We start from the raw sequence: 14,210 nt of genomic DNA on the forward strand, positions 1-14,210 counted from the left end.
CGCGGCGGCACGACGACATCCAGACGTCAGAGGGAGGGGGCGGGAAGGGGCGGTGGAGTGGAGGCGAGGTGACGAAGCAGCGCTGCGCATGGTGACGAAGAGGTGCCGCGAGAAATGTCCTCGGCGGTTTCCTCCCGCGCGAGCTCTATTATAGCGCGCACGCGAGCCGGTGCCCAAAATATCCCACGCACCCATTTTTACCGCACGTGCATTTTTTCCGCGCACTCTGGAGCTGCGCGGACCCTCTGCACGCTATATTTGCGGACTCTTCAGCCGCAGCACGATATGACGTTGAAGTTGCTCTAAAAAAAGTTAATTCCTTTTGTCCTGAAATGTTTATTTTATTGAGACTAAAAACCAGCGGGAGGGAAAAGTTTTAATTGTTCCCGCTTTTATACACTTTTCCCTCCAAACAATAACTCCTATATATATATAGCTCCCCTGCTAAATCTCTTATCACCAGCGCGTGAAACAAAAAAAAAAAAAACCGTAATTAACGCATACTCCTGATATCTAGTCCAATCTACGGAGGCAGCTAGTCAACCACCATGGCGCCCCCATTACCGCATCCCAGCACCGCGCCGCCCCCCACCATCGCGCCGCCCGCAACACCTCGCCGCCGAGCCACCCAACACATCCCACCCCCTACCCACACCGACCACAACAGCAATGGGATCTCCATTCCCTTCTATCGCCCTGCGGCGCCGCACGAACATAGCGCGGCATGGTGCCCTACGCAGCTCCCCAGCCTGTATGTCCTATCTTATCGATGAAGCAGCTCCTGCGGGGGATTAAACAAATGTCCAGTCGACGTCACCACCAAGACAACCAAGATTCCCCCGCAGACGCGGGAAGATACCACCGGCAGCAAGATTATATCCCATCATCTTTGGCCTCCTGGACAGTGGACGCCACTGGTGCAGATTCAGACTACTTTTTTCCAAGTTATGCTTCCTGTAAGCCCACATGTTCTACTAGCGGAAAGGTGCAGATCTCTAATTCGTGTTTTATTTTCGAATTATGCTTAGCCCACATGTTCTACTATCTCGATGCACTTATTGTGGAGTAGCAGTATAATTTGGAGGATTGGAATATCACCCTGATTTTCTAATTGCCCGTATTAAAACTCATATTTTCATGTCCAGTGATGATCAGAAGCTGCTCGATAAAATGCCCCTTTGGTTTCAAGTTTCTTTATTGTCATTTTACTCTTGACGAAATGACATTTGTGAAACATAACCTATGGTATTATTTTTTCATTCAGCTCCAGACATTTGATACTTGCCATCTAATTTTAAATTTCATTTTGATTATCGTAATGAACTACTTCCTCTAATCCCTTTTAATTGACTTGGATTTAGTTAAACTTCCTTTTAATTAACTCGGATTTAGTGGGATCGGACGGAGTAGAAAATTCATAATTAAAGAGTATATGGACTCCGTATGTAGAATGTTATCTCCACTTATACATGAACCTTCCCGGCTTAGAGTCGGGAAACTTTTATATGATCTAAACCATGGTTTGATGACTATAATTTGCAAGAAATTTCATTTGGCATTGCATAATGTCCATTGCTACTTAAGCAACTAAATTTAGCATTTAAAATTGCAGAGTAAATTATTTCAGTTATATCTATGTACTACGGATAGTGTAGGTGGAGCATAATTTCAATTGACAAGTAAGAACAGTTAAGTAAGCCATTGTCACGACTTAATTTAGTACCATCAACTAGAGTTCTGGTGATGGACAAACCAAGTACAAAACTGGGTTTGTGATGATTGCCATTTTTTTTATTTTTGTACTTCTTGCAGGAACTTGTCAACAGAGTTGTCTCTACGTGAAGCCACAATTCTTAAAAGGGTAAAGGCACAGTTATAATAGCATGAAGTTATAATAGCATGCAGTTTGTTCAAATGCTTAGACCTCACATAATGATTTTATATACCCATATGGTAAATATTTCTTCTTAGTAGATAAATATATTTTGAACCGGTTTGGGTTGTCACCTCCGGAAAGTACACCTTTTCACCCCGTCGGTTGTAGTCATGCCAGAGTTATAAAACATAAGTGCAGACTCCATATCATGGGAAGCGCACATTTCTTATGCCCGAAGTACACAAAAAAACTTCATTCTTTTAAGTCTTGGCAACTACGGAGATGACTTCTAGTTCCTGACCTTTAGGAAACGAGCTCAATTATTCCATCATAATTCACAAGATCTCCAGTGTTGCACTCTTCTGGTAGTTTGCCATGGAGATGTCGATACTTCCTTTGTTTTTTCTATATAATGCATACCTATGCAGAACACTACCAACTTTCCATTTCTGCAGATTATCCTCCATCCAGATGGGAGTGGAATTAGGAAATGTAAATTTTGATATGTCTCCATCAGGTAAAGTGGGCATATTTAGCTTTTAGGTAAATCATTTTTAGTATTGTAGTACATGTTGTAGACAGCCAAGTACTTCTTTTTATTGAATGTTCAGTGTGTTATTCAATAGAAGAACAACTGCAAACCATACTGAGGTGGAGTCCATCAAATATGTGCATATCAGATTGAGAGGTAGCCTGAGTAATGCCACGTAAGATGTTGAGGGCTAAAGGAAATTTGTTGGCACAAGTGTACCTAGAAATTCATGGCAACGTCCATAACCGACTATGTGACCCATGTTGAGGACAGAGTATCCTTAACTAACTCTTGGTTTTCTGTTGCTCGTTTTATTTGGATTCCACGTTCGCAGAGTTATAACATGTATGTGCAGCAGTACACCTTCATTTCAGCACCTGACAGCACATCACACACATTCTTACAGATATATTACAACCTTTCACTGATTTGATATAATTAGTTATCAACCCGCAAAAGTACGAAATTTATGTTACCTTTTAAAATTTTCCAAATAATTTTCTTGTAATTATCTTTCTCTTATTTCAGGTGGAGGGACTAACGTATACGCGAGTACTGATGATCCGGGAGAACAATTCTTGCTATGGATTACCAACACTATGGTGATATTTATGTCCATACTTTTCTGATAGTATATCTCATATAAATCATGTTTGGCATGCAGTTTAGAACCAGCAAGTTTAGTAAGCATAAATCTATATTTGTCTTCACTACATGGTGCCGATATGTGCACCGACCAATTCATGTAGCCCACTTACCTTCCTTAAAGCTTCATATGCATACTATTCTTTGCAAAGTCTTGGATAATTTCTATGAACTTGCTATATTCTTTGCTAGTCAAAGATCCTACATGTCCATACACGTATTATGTTTTACAAACTTGACATGATTGGCTGTAGGCAAAGAAATATAATGCCATAAATGAAATCAAAAGTGATTCCGCACAAAAATAATCACAAGACTAGTGATGATGCACTGAAAGTGAAATGTCTATTGAAAAAAAGAAGAAGATCTAGCTTTGTTCCTAAATATTATAACTTTTCACTCTTTATCTCCTCCTAACAACAATAACATGTTTACTTTAATTTTGCAGGTGCTTTGGTGTTGGCTCTTGTGATGATTAGCAGAGGAATCAAGTCTGTTTTTGGTTTCAGCGTAGACATTTTTATTCTGGCATTTTGGATTAGTTATGAAGTTCTCGATGTTTTTGCCATGAGGCGGCCATATGATGTTGTTACAGACGACTAGTTGTTTAGTTGTTTGTGTCTCACTAATGTAAACGTAATTTTCAGTATTTTTATATATTTTGTAACTGAAACGACAGTTTGTAACTGAAACGTAATTGATGATTTTAATGAGTCTTAAATTCTAACCGACAATCCAAATTAAATGGGATTAATTAAAATGCCAAACTGGACAGGAATTACCGTAGAAACATGTGCAAAGTTGTAAAGAAAATTTGAGGTAAAATTAATTGTGTCATGAATGCAGGCAATTAAATAAAAAATGCCATTTCATCAACCAAATTCAACATCTAGGCAATGTGGCATCCATTTCCACATAGGTTGCCAAGTCAGCACATGTGTCATCCACATCAAACTATCATCTAATAATTGTGGTAAAATATTTGGAGAATATGTTACTAATTGTGTTACTAGAGCCTCCGATATGTGTTACCAATTGTGTTACCATAGTTGGAAAATTATGTTACTAGTAGTGTTACGGGGCATAGAGTAGATGTTACTATATGTGAGACTATAGTTATAAAAACGTGTTACTAGTGCACTTAGTAACATGTATAATAAATGTTACTACAAGAAAATTGTAAAACGTGTTCTTACATGTAGGAACAATTATTATGTGTGACAATGAACACCATTTAGTAACACGGCCTAATGGAACACATCCCAAATTGTGTTACTACATGGCCTAGTAACACTGTTTTGGACCTGTAGTAACACAACATTGTGTTACCAAAGCTCTGTTCTGTTGTAGTGATCCCCCACGGTTGATATGCGTGAAGTGCGATGAAATGATTTTCATTTTGAGAACCCACACCAAATTATAATATGTTGTTAATAACCTTGAACAAAACACGTAGAGCGAAGTATGCATTTTTTCTGCTCAATGTTTTTATTTGACTTTTCAATGTCTATAATGTTAGGAATAAAATAAAACAAATGATTTATGCATGTGGATGAAAGAAACAAAATAATAGGACAAGGAACCGATGATTTCTTGTGGCGTGTCAAAATGACTTTTCATGAACAGAGTAATTAGCTTTAGGAATTTTTGTATTTAAATTGCATAAGATGAATGTTATAAGTTATTTGGGTTATTGGTTGTTACCATAAGTGATTGCATGCTTCTCGTCGATGATTGTTGGGACGGAGTGAGCTTAAGCCACCCATGATTTTCGAACCCTCGATTTTGGTATCTACATATAATACAAGATGTGGGGTTCAACAAGGTGATGAACAAGTCCGAAAGGGACTCAAATAGCAACTTTGTGGTGACTATGATGATGGTGCGTGTGAAGAGACCCTCGGCACCAAGTTTGCGTGTGGCTAGTGTTGTTGAAGTTGCATCCCCTCTTGCATTGGTAGGAGAGGAAGGGAGCATCATGCATAAGGCCACTAGCCATCTATTGTTCGCTATCCTTTGGCACCCCTACTCATCGATGTCGCGCCTCTGGCACTATCTCCTACAAGTCATGCCGGCAGTTTTCGCCCATCCCCGAGCTGCTGCCAAGCACATGTGAGACTAGTAGGCATTTGCAACAGATGTCCTTTTGCATATTTTGCATCCATGCTTGATAAGTACAACATCTGGACAATAATATTCCCTTTATCGAAAAAAGTAAAACACCTGGACAATTTCTTGACTTTTTTTTAGGGAAACAGGTTGTGGGATTTTATTAATTGCCAAGAATGGTTATATCGAGGCACCCGCAGATTGTGCTTATAAAATGGGGCGCAGTTGATATCATAGCCGTTGTTTATAGTTGTGTTCCTCGAGATTCGGTCCAGCATGACCCCACGTGAAAAAGGAATCTACAGCTGTTATGTGTGTAAAATCAACAGTACTTTTGACATTACTACATGTACCATATGAAAAATTGATAAGGACTTTATAAATCCAGCAGTACTTTTTGCAGGACTACATGAACATGGCATATGGATTACATGCGCAAACAATAGAGGACTTTATAGATACAGTTCACGAAATCAAATTTAAAAAATTAAATATTAGACTCATTTTGAAGAGTTCGTCGGGAGGAAGTCAAATATGCAAACAAAATCTCATTTACATTTATTACGCGAAAGTTATACTCATTTTAGAATTAGTAGTGTATTTCAAGAAGAGAATCTTTTGCAATGAGTGGATAAGCTAGCGGACCCCACAGATGAGCATCCATATGCATGTGAACGGCTGTGATTTCACTTGCGCCCCAATTCATAAGTGCCAATGCATTTTCTTATATCGAGGAAGAAGCATGGGAGGTGCTCATGGCCTTGGAGTGGAGGTGAGAGAGAGAGACAGAGAGAGAGAGAAAGAGAGACCGGAAGTTGGTTAGGAGGAACCATTTTCAAACACTTCTCTAGTTTCTTCACAAAAGTATAGCTCCAGCTCTTGGCTACAAGAGGAAAACACATTGAACATACTTTGTGTTTGTTAAATTTGTGCTTACACACGGATGCTCGAGAGTGCATTTTCGCGTAGCAATAAAAGAAATAAGAAACTGGGGCCAAGAGAGTGAGATAGGCATCGGAATGCAAGCCATGTATCCAAGCAAAACTAAGGAGATTCGGTTTGTGGAAATGTTTTCTAACAATGTCATGCCCTACCGGTCACCAACATAACGGTGTCCGTGTCTCGTGATTCGTGCCCAACCCTCTTCAAATTGTGGCCTCAAATTGTTGCCATATTTGACTATTTCACTGCAATATTATATATAAAATTTCTTCAATAGAATTGAGATGGTAATGAAATGTTGTTATTTTAAGTTCAAAAAAAAATGTTGTTATTTTAGAAACAGTATACACACATATTTAGATTATTTCAGTTATTTTCCATTCAAATTGCCGTTAATATGGATTCAGAGAGAGCATGAGATTTCACTAAAGTTTTATTTAGATTGCAGAGATAAAGCCATAAAGAGATGATATACAGATTAATATAGGGAGGGGCTAGCACGAATCGCAAGAAGCCGAAGAGTGGATGTTTTGCCACGGCTCGGTGTATATATATATATATATATGTTATCAATTAAAGAAAAAAAAAGCGCTTCTCCCCCGTAGCCGTAGCCCAAAACCCCTCCCACCAAAATGCGGCAACGCGCCCTCGGCGGTGGTGCTCGGGCCGGAGGCGGCCACCGTGTAGGGCCCCAGCAGCCACCAGCGCCGCGATTCCGCGGCGGCCATGCCTCAAGGGGCGCCCGACGTCCATCCGGGGACCCCGCCGTCGGCCGACGAGGTGCCTCCGCTCCACCTGCACTACCGATCGCCCGCGCGGCGATACCTCCGCGTCGCGGCCGCGCACCTCCGCGCTCTCTTTCTGCACCCCACTGCTTCCGCCCGGCGACACCTCCGCGTCGCGGCCGCGCACCTCCGCGCTCTCTTTCTGCGCCCCGCCGCTTCCGCCCGGCGACACCGCCGCGCTCTCTTTCTGCGCCCCACTGCTTCCGCCCGGCGACACCTCCGAGCTCTCCTTCTGCGCCCCACCGCTTCCGCCCGGCGACACCTCCGCGCTCTCCTTCTGCGCCCCACCGCTTCCGCGCGCTCCGTACAGAAGCTGCGGCAAGCCCGCGTCCTCCCATCGGCCCGCGAGCACGGCCTCGCTCTCCACCGACTCATCGCCACGCCCGGGCTTATCTCCGGGGAGGATCTCGCCGCCGGAGCCCACGGCGTGGTCGTCGCGGACGGGTCCCGGCAGGTCAGGTCTGGGTGCCCAGGCTTGGCGCTGAGACCGGCGGCGTCGCCTTCGCGCCCGTCGGCGACGTGGAAGACGCTGCGCCTCAAGAGGCCGCACTCGACCTCCAGGAGGAGGCCGTGGTCGCCATCGCGGGTGAAGCCGAGGTCGCCGTCCCGGGTGAGGCCGCCGCGCTCGATGGCCAGGGCGAGGCCGCGGCAGGCGCGGAGGCTGCCGCGCTCGACGGCCAGGGAGAAGCCGCGGCAGGCGCGGAGGCTGCCGCGCTCGACGGCCAGGGAGAGGCCGCGGCAGGTGCGGTGGGGGCCGCGCTCGACGCCCAGGGCGAGGAAGCAGCAGAGGCGGCGGCCGCCGCAGCAGCGAATGTAGCGGACCTGGTAAGTCATCTAACCCATCCTCGAGTGCGGCGACCTCGGACCGAAGATGGATTATTCTGATGCGTGCACGAATTAGGAGCTCCGTTTGGCGGAAATCTACGACAAGATGGAGCTGAAGCGCCAGTCGATCCAGGGGTGCGCTGATGATCTTCAGATGCTAAACGAGGGCGCAGCAGAACGGCGAGACTGGAAATCGCCAGAAGTCAAGAAGCGCAGGAATACGATCATGCGGAGAGCGAACGAGCTACTTGAGAGCTACAACGTTCTCTCGTCCATGGCTTCAAAAAAGCGACTACAGCTCATCAAGGCGGGCGTCGCGAACCCCATTGATGCTCCGGGACCTCATCCAAGGTATCTATTACCTTGATCCTTGAGACGGATGCTTATTTGGTCGGTGGATTCATGCACTTTCAGTGAACTGTTGTTACAATGCGAGAGCTAAACTGAATGTTCCTGTCCGTGTTTCTTTTGCTGGGCATGTTGGTACAGCTATACTTGATGCTCAATTTTTTGTGTCACAAAAACTGCATCCGTTCACTTCTGTGCCTGATCCAATTTTTCGAAGTTTCTTTGACTGGTAACAAGCAACATCTTCTAGGGTGGCTTTCTGATTTGCTAATTCTGCTTGAAAAGGTATAGCTGAAAAGGTAGTCTAACAATTTAGAAACTAAAGACATACCAGGATAGGAAGTTTGTGTGCATGCAATTTACAAACTCTGCAATTCTGGCTGGAACTAGATAGGCATCCGAATCCAAAACGCACATATAAAACTAGTAGCAATTCAAACCCACGCTACTGTCGTGTTGGACATCCAAGGTCCAAGACGTCACGATGATAAAGCTTAGTCGCTACCACTTGAAAGCTTAATCGCTAGCACATGAAAGCTTAACCGCTTGCATAACTCGAGCATCAACCAGGGATTGGTAGATGGAACATAACGCAACAAGAACTGTACTTATATGAAAAAAAGAACATCTGAACTTCTCCGGTACCAGTAAAGACAGAACTCAAATCATATCACAGTTATGAACTCAAGCCTGTGGGCTACATTGCATGCATACAGATGGCTAACAACTGCCAAAGTAACAATAATGAATTCTCGATAAATGGCAACTTAAGTTACATGATAATGTCGGACTATAAATTTGTGTCCATCCATCACGAAGCTGCGCTTGCTCTGCAGTTTGACTGTTTGATATTCTGACAATTGGAGTACTACCGCTGATTATCAGCAACTTAAGCTGCTCCAGGTGAGACGGCACAACTGCAATAAATAAGAGGAAACGACATGTCACTACTCATATTAAAGATACTAGGATCAAGAAAATAAGTGGCAATAGCTATATATGATCCTAGTAGAAGAACAACTAGCTAGTCACTACCAATCTGCATTAGTAGTGCTGTAGATTACAGGGCATGTAAAAACAGTAACCTCAAAATAATTCTTCGTTGCAATGTTTCTAACTGCACATGCATGTGCAAAGATTACAACAATACAAGACAATCTGATGGACTCCGATTAACAACCTTAAGGACTGTTGCAGTTGTTAATGTAAATATGTCACTCTTTTAGATCAATATGATCAATCCTTCGATGAGGATATATATGCAAGAACTCCACCGATTCTATGCTGACGTTTTTTTGGTAGATCCAGTGCTAGTTAAATAATAAAGATCAGAATTCGTATTTATTTCTATTGTATAAGGAACAGCAACAAGATATGTTGTACTTGCAAATCCTCAAGTTTGATAAATATAAGGGTCCACATTACAAATATATGTATGGAAAAAGTATATAAAAAAGCTGAGCTGATCGAACACTCCGGCGGGAAAAAGAAGGAAGTTTGTTCTCAGCTGTACCAATTGACTATGCGCTTTCCTTTCTATCTCTTGTTGGGCCAGATTGGTATAGAGAGTGAAAAGCTAGCTATCGGTGTTCACATTCAGAAGTTAACTGTATAAATATCAGTATAGGAACAAAAAAAAGACAGTGTTCACATTCAGAAGTTAACTGTGTAAATATATGCTGATGAGTGGACTGCGCAGTTTGAAAAGAAATTTCTGGGGAAACAACGATATACGTTTTGACCTTTGCGCAGTAACGCCAAAGTCCATGATATGTATACATCGACAAGGCATGATCATATTGTATCATATGTAAGCTTCTGTTCAAAGGAGCGGCCCTTGCAGAAAAAACAGAGAGCCTTCTGTTTTACCTGAAGAAGCAATCTGCTTTGGATAAAGAGCTGTATTCTACTACCAATATAGTGTATGGTATATACGGGAATACTCATGTTCATGTACGTATGCCGCTGACTACTATTGATGTTAGCAGTTTGATCTCTGAAACCACGCATGCTTAAGTGCATATATATCATGAGGAAAATGTGTCCTCTGAATTCTTCTACATATACAACATTAGCAATCCTTCTACATGTCTAAATATGTGTCCTCTGAATTTTGACAACCATATCACACGCAGTACCACAAAGCCTAAATTGTCCCGACCAATGAAATGATGAACTAATGCAGTACCACAAAGCCACATCTTACTGACATGGTTTCAGTCAATAATTCTGGAATTGGATTTCAGCAATTAGTTAGTTCTTACTGAAATTAGTAGTATGCACAACTTGAACTGCCAACTACTGCACATCAAGAAACAGGTCTTAATCCATGAGAGAGAGAGAGAGAGAGAGAGAGAGAGAGAGAGAGAGAGAGATGTAGGGGAAAGGGCAGCTCACCTTGACCAATTGGAAGGGGCGGGCGTCAGGGTGCTTGTATTGGTGGCCAAGAACGGAGGCGTCGGGTTGTGCAGGCGGCAGCGAAGTGGCTCGTCGGAGTCGGGGTGGTGGCGACGGCGGAGAGGTCTTAAGCAGGTGAACCCTAGTCCCTATGCCATCAAACGGGGAGACGGAAACGGAGATACGTCGGCGAGCTTCGGGGGTGGGGTGGCCGCCGGCGGGGAGAGAGAGAGAGGGCGGTGGCGTTCATCAGATGCAGTGATCCGGGAGAGAGAGAGCGGCGGAGACTACCAGGTCCAGGTCCAGTGGATCCTCGTTCGTGGATTATCCAACTAAGAGGTCCAAGATCGTGCAACGCTATTGGACCCACCGTCCAATTGATGTCCATGTCCAATGAAGTCCAAGTTCACGAAGATCCATTTTATTTCACGTCCAAACCCCGTGGACGCTAGAGATCCAATTCCAGGACAACATGAGAACCTTAAGGTCATTCTCAAAAAACAAAAAAACAAAAACATCAGAACCTTAGACAAGTTCACTACTTCATTAGTGGAGGCATGGAGCTGCGATAAGACGATTCTAAGAGCATCTTCACCGGTGTTTCTTAAATAGGCACCGATATAGCTTTATTGGAGGCGTCGGCACGTCATCATCTGTTTGGGAAACGGGTTCCCACACCGGTGTCCCTAATACATTAGCTCCATATAATTTTTTTTAGCTAAAATAAAGATTTGTATTTTAGTTAATTCTTATATATTACAAGTTTGCTACATTTCTAGCCTACTGGTCGCTCGGCGGTGTGTTGGATGGCCCCACCCCATTGTACCCCCGCTTCTCGTACGTCGCGTGCCACCTCTCCCTCCGGAGCCCCATGGAGTGAGCACGGTGTTCCGCCTCGTCCTCGAGTAGCCATTGCCTCTACTCGGCGGAGAAGCGGCGGCCCTCCTCAATGGAGAGGTCGACGGCGCTGCGCCACCACTCCTTGTTTTCCTCCTTGCGGGCACGGACATGTCCTCCACTTTCTTGAGCGACTCGAAGGACTCGATGATCGTCTTCTATTGCGCCGCATGCGCCTACTCTTCTGGCACGTCGTCAGACCAGTCGAGGGCCTCGCCGTCCTCCGCTTCCGCCTCTGTTGGCAATGCCTCCTCATATGCCGCTCTATCCGCGGTCACCGCCTCCTGCCGCAGCTGCTGCTCCAGCTCCTCCCACAGCCGTCGGTGCTCCACCTCCTGCCTCCGTAGCCGCTGATGCAGTTCCTCCACACGCCACCGCTCGTGCAGTTCTCCCTGACGCCGACGTTCCTCCTGTGCCTCCCGGCGCCACGCATTCGCATCCCGCCGCCGCTGCGGCTCCACCTCTTGCTGATGCCGCTCGTTTCGCAACAAAAGCATCTCCGATCGCTGCTAGCGCCGCCGCTTCCCACTGCTTGTTCTCCGCGAGCTCCGGGTCCTCCTCCACGGTGTTGAAATCGGGGGGGCTGGCAGGTGGAGGCGTAGGTGGAGACGGGGCTGGAGACAACTGGCCACCGCCGGAGCGGCTCAACGTTGAGTATGTGGTAGGCAGGCGACGAGGCATCTTTTTCTTGCTACGGCGGCGGCAATGGTGTCCGTTGAGCGGAGGTGGCATTTATAGGCGGTGCCGACACGAGAAATAGTGGGAAGAACCCGCAGGGAGTGGCGAGTATGCGTGGGTAGCGGTTTCCCACGCGCGGGATCCAACGTGGCACGAGGCACGCCCGTTTCGTGCCCTCCGTGAAGGTGCCGGCACGAGGTTGCCGGCTCTTCTATTGGGCTCGACACCGCGCTGCCGTTTTATTGGACGCGCTGGTGTGAGCCTAAAAACAGCGCTGGTCCCCAAATCGCTATCAATGCAGCCAATGGAGATGCTCTAAGTTTATAGCAATGAATATTGCGCTACGGTAGCTGAAACTAACTGAAATCTTGTCCATGTACTAGTGCAGTTAAAGATCAGGCCAACTTCCATACTGGTATAAAGTAGTTTCACCTTGGTATATGTTATGTTGTTGGTAGAAAATTGACACACATGTCAAAAGATTGTGCATCTTGAGCAACTTCACTTGTGCTTGGGTTCTAGTTCAATTTCATCCTGAGGTTGTACAGTTGTGTAAGATATTTCAGTTATTTCTGTCTATAAATTTTGTTTTATGTGTGCTATCGCATTCCTTGCCGACCTTAAACCACTTGAGTGTCAGTAACTTTAGTTTTAGGTATGATCTGATATTCTTGGCTGACTCTACTTCTAGAGTGTTTCTTTTTTGTTTATGGCAATCTCATCCTGCCTGCCGATCTCGAATGATAGCTTCTTTAATTTCTTCAGATCAACCAACATATATGTTACGGTTCGTTTGTTCGGAACTTTTCAACTCTTTATCCTCTGATGGCAGTGAGATGTTCAGACACAACTAGTTAAGACCTTTGAGCATGTTCTAGATCTAAGTACATGAATCGATAGATCTGTTCCTGCTTGTTACTTGCTGCTACTGATTGATGTGTATGATGTACCCTATAGGTGCTCAATATTGACCAAATCTTGCTCAATCTAGGTTATCGATGTCGATGTTTTATTCTTGTATAGTGTGGTTGGTTATGCTTTGTTTAGGTCTCCTGCATTACAATGTCGTAGTTCTAACTGGCCTCTACATAGGTGTATACCTGCGATGAGTTTGCGCAGTCGATACACAAGAGATGTAATCATTTGTACTTGAGACCCAGGAAAATGTTGTAAAGCTGCTCACATATCCGCAGCAAGCATATATCATATTTCCGCACGGCCTTCATTCATTAGTTGTGGACGAGGATGACAAGCGTGCTGCAAACATGCTTGCTAGGAAGAGGGGGATCATGGTAGGTAAAGTCGAAAATGCTGCTGGGTTGAAGGGGGTGAAAGGCACTATAAAGTGGCCTCCATTCTTGTCCACATTCGTCTTGAACACGATGTGTGAACTTATCAAGAGCGGTGTGAAAAAAAAAGGAGTTCAAGAAGATGCGCTTGACCAATGTTGCCAAGAACGTCTTCAACTACTGTCAGTAGGAAGTATCCTTACAGGAGGTGTACAACCACCTGTGTAAGTGGAGAGGAAGGTGGCATAAGACCTCTAAACTCAGATACCTTAGTGGTGCCGGATGCTCAGAGACGGAGCTGCCATAGAGCCATTGGGGTCAGCTGACCCCCAATGGTTTTTGGTGAATTCTTCACTAATTAGAACTAAAGAGCCCTATTTTATACAAGATGACACCATTGAATTAGAGCAAATATAGGACTTACCCCAGTGGTATTATTTTCTAGCTTCGTCCTTGCTCAAACTATTCTCCTAGAGGAAGAGCGCTACATAGGCCACGTCTGTAGGGATTCGTTGCATAGAAAACAAAAAAATTCCTACTGCGAGAACGCAATCCAAGCCAAGATGCAATCTAGAAGACGGTAGTAACGAGGAGATGATCGAGACTCACCCTTGAAGAGTTCCAAAGCCTACAAGATGAGGCTCTTGTTGCTGCGGTAGACGATCACTTGCCGCTTGCAAAAGCGCGTAGAAGATCTTGATCACGGCGCCACGAACGGGCAGCACCTCCGTACTCGGTCACACGTTCGGTGTTGATGAAGACGACGTCCATCTCCCCGTTCCAGCGGGCAGCGGAAGTAGTAGCTCCTCTTGAATCCGGCAGCACGACGGCGTGGTGGCGGTGGTGGTGGAGAACTCCGACGGATCTTCTGTAAGCGTGCGGGAGAG

General features: G+C 45.0%; 2 long non-coding RNA genes across 2 annotated transcripts; one reads left to right on the top strand and one right to left on the bottom strand.

The window, feature by feature from the left end:
- The first annotated feature begins 517 nt into the window (after positions 1-517).
- Positions 518-3,761, top strand: LOC127293272 (uncharacterized). Its single transcript, XR_007845676.2, has 3 exons — positions 518-2,393; positions 2,937-3,010; positions 3,502-3,761. It is a non-coding gene; the product is annotated as an uncharacterized lncRNA (long non-coding RNA).
- A 4,949-nt stretch (positions 3,762-8,710) lies between these two features.
- Positions 8,711-10,833, bottom strand: LOC127293270 (uncharacterized). The gene is made up of 2 exons (XR_007845674.1): positions 10,460-10,833; positions 8,711-8,979 (listed from the first exon to the last, which is right to left on the bottom strand). It is a non-coding gene; the product is annotated as an uncharacterized lncRNA (long non-coding RNA).
- Between the last annotated feature and the right edge of the window lie 3,377 nt (positions 10,834-14,210).

The sequence above is a fragment of the Lolium perenne genome, chromosome 4 (assembly GCF_019359855.2).
Source record: "Lolium perenne isolate Kyuss_39 chromosome 4, Kyuss_2.0, whole genome shotgun sequence".
Taxonomy (NCBI): domain Eukaryota; kingdom Viridiplantae; phylum Streptophyta; class Magnoliopsida; order Poales; family Poaceae; genus Lolium; species Lolium perenne.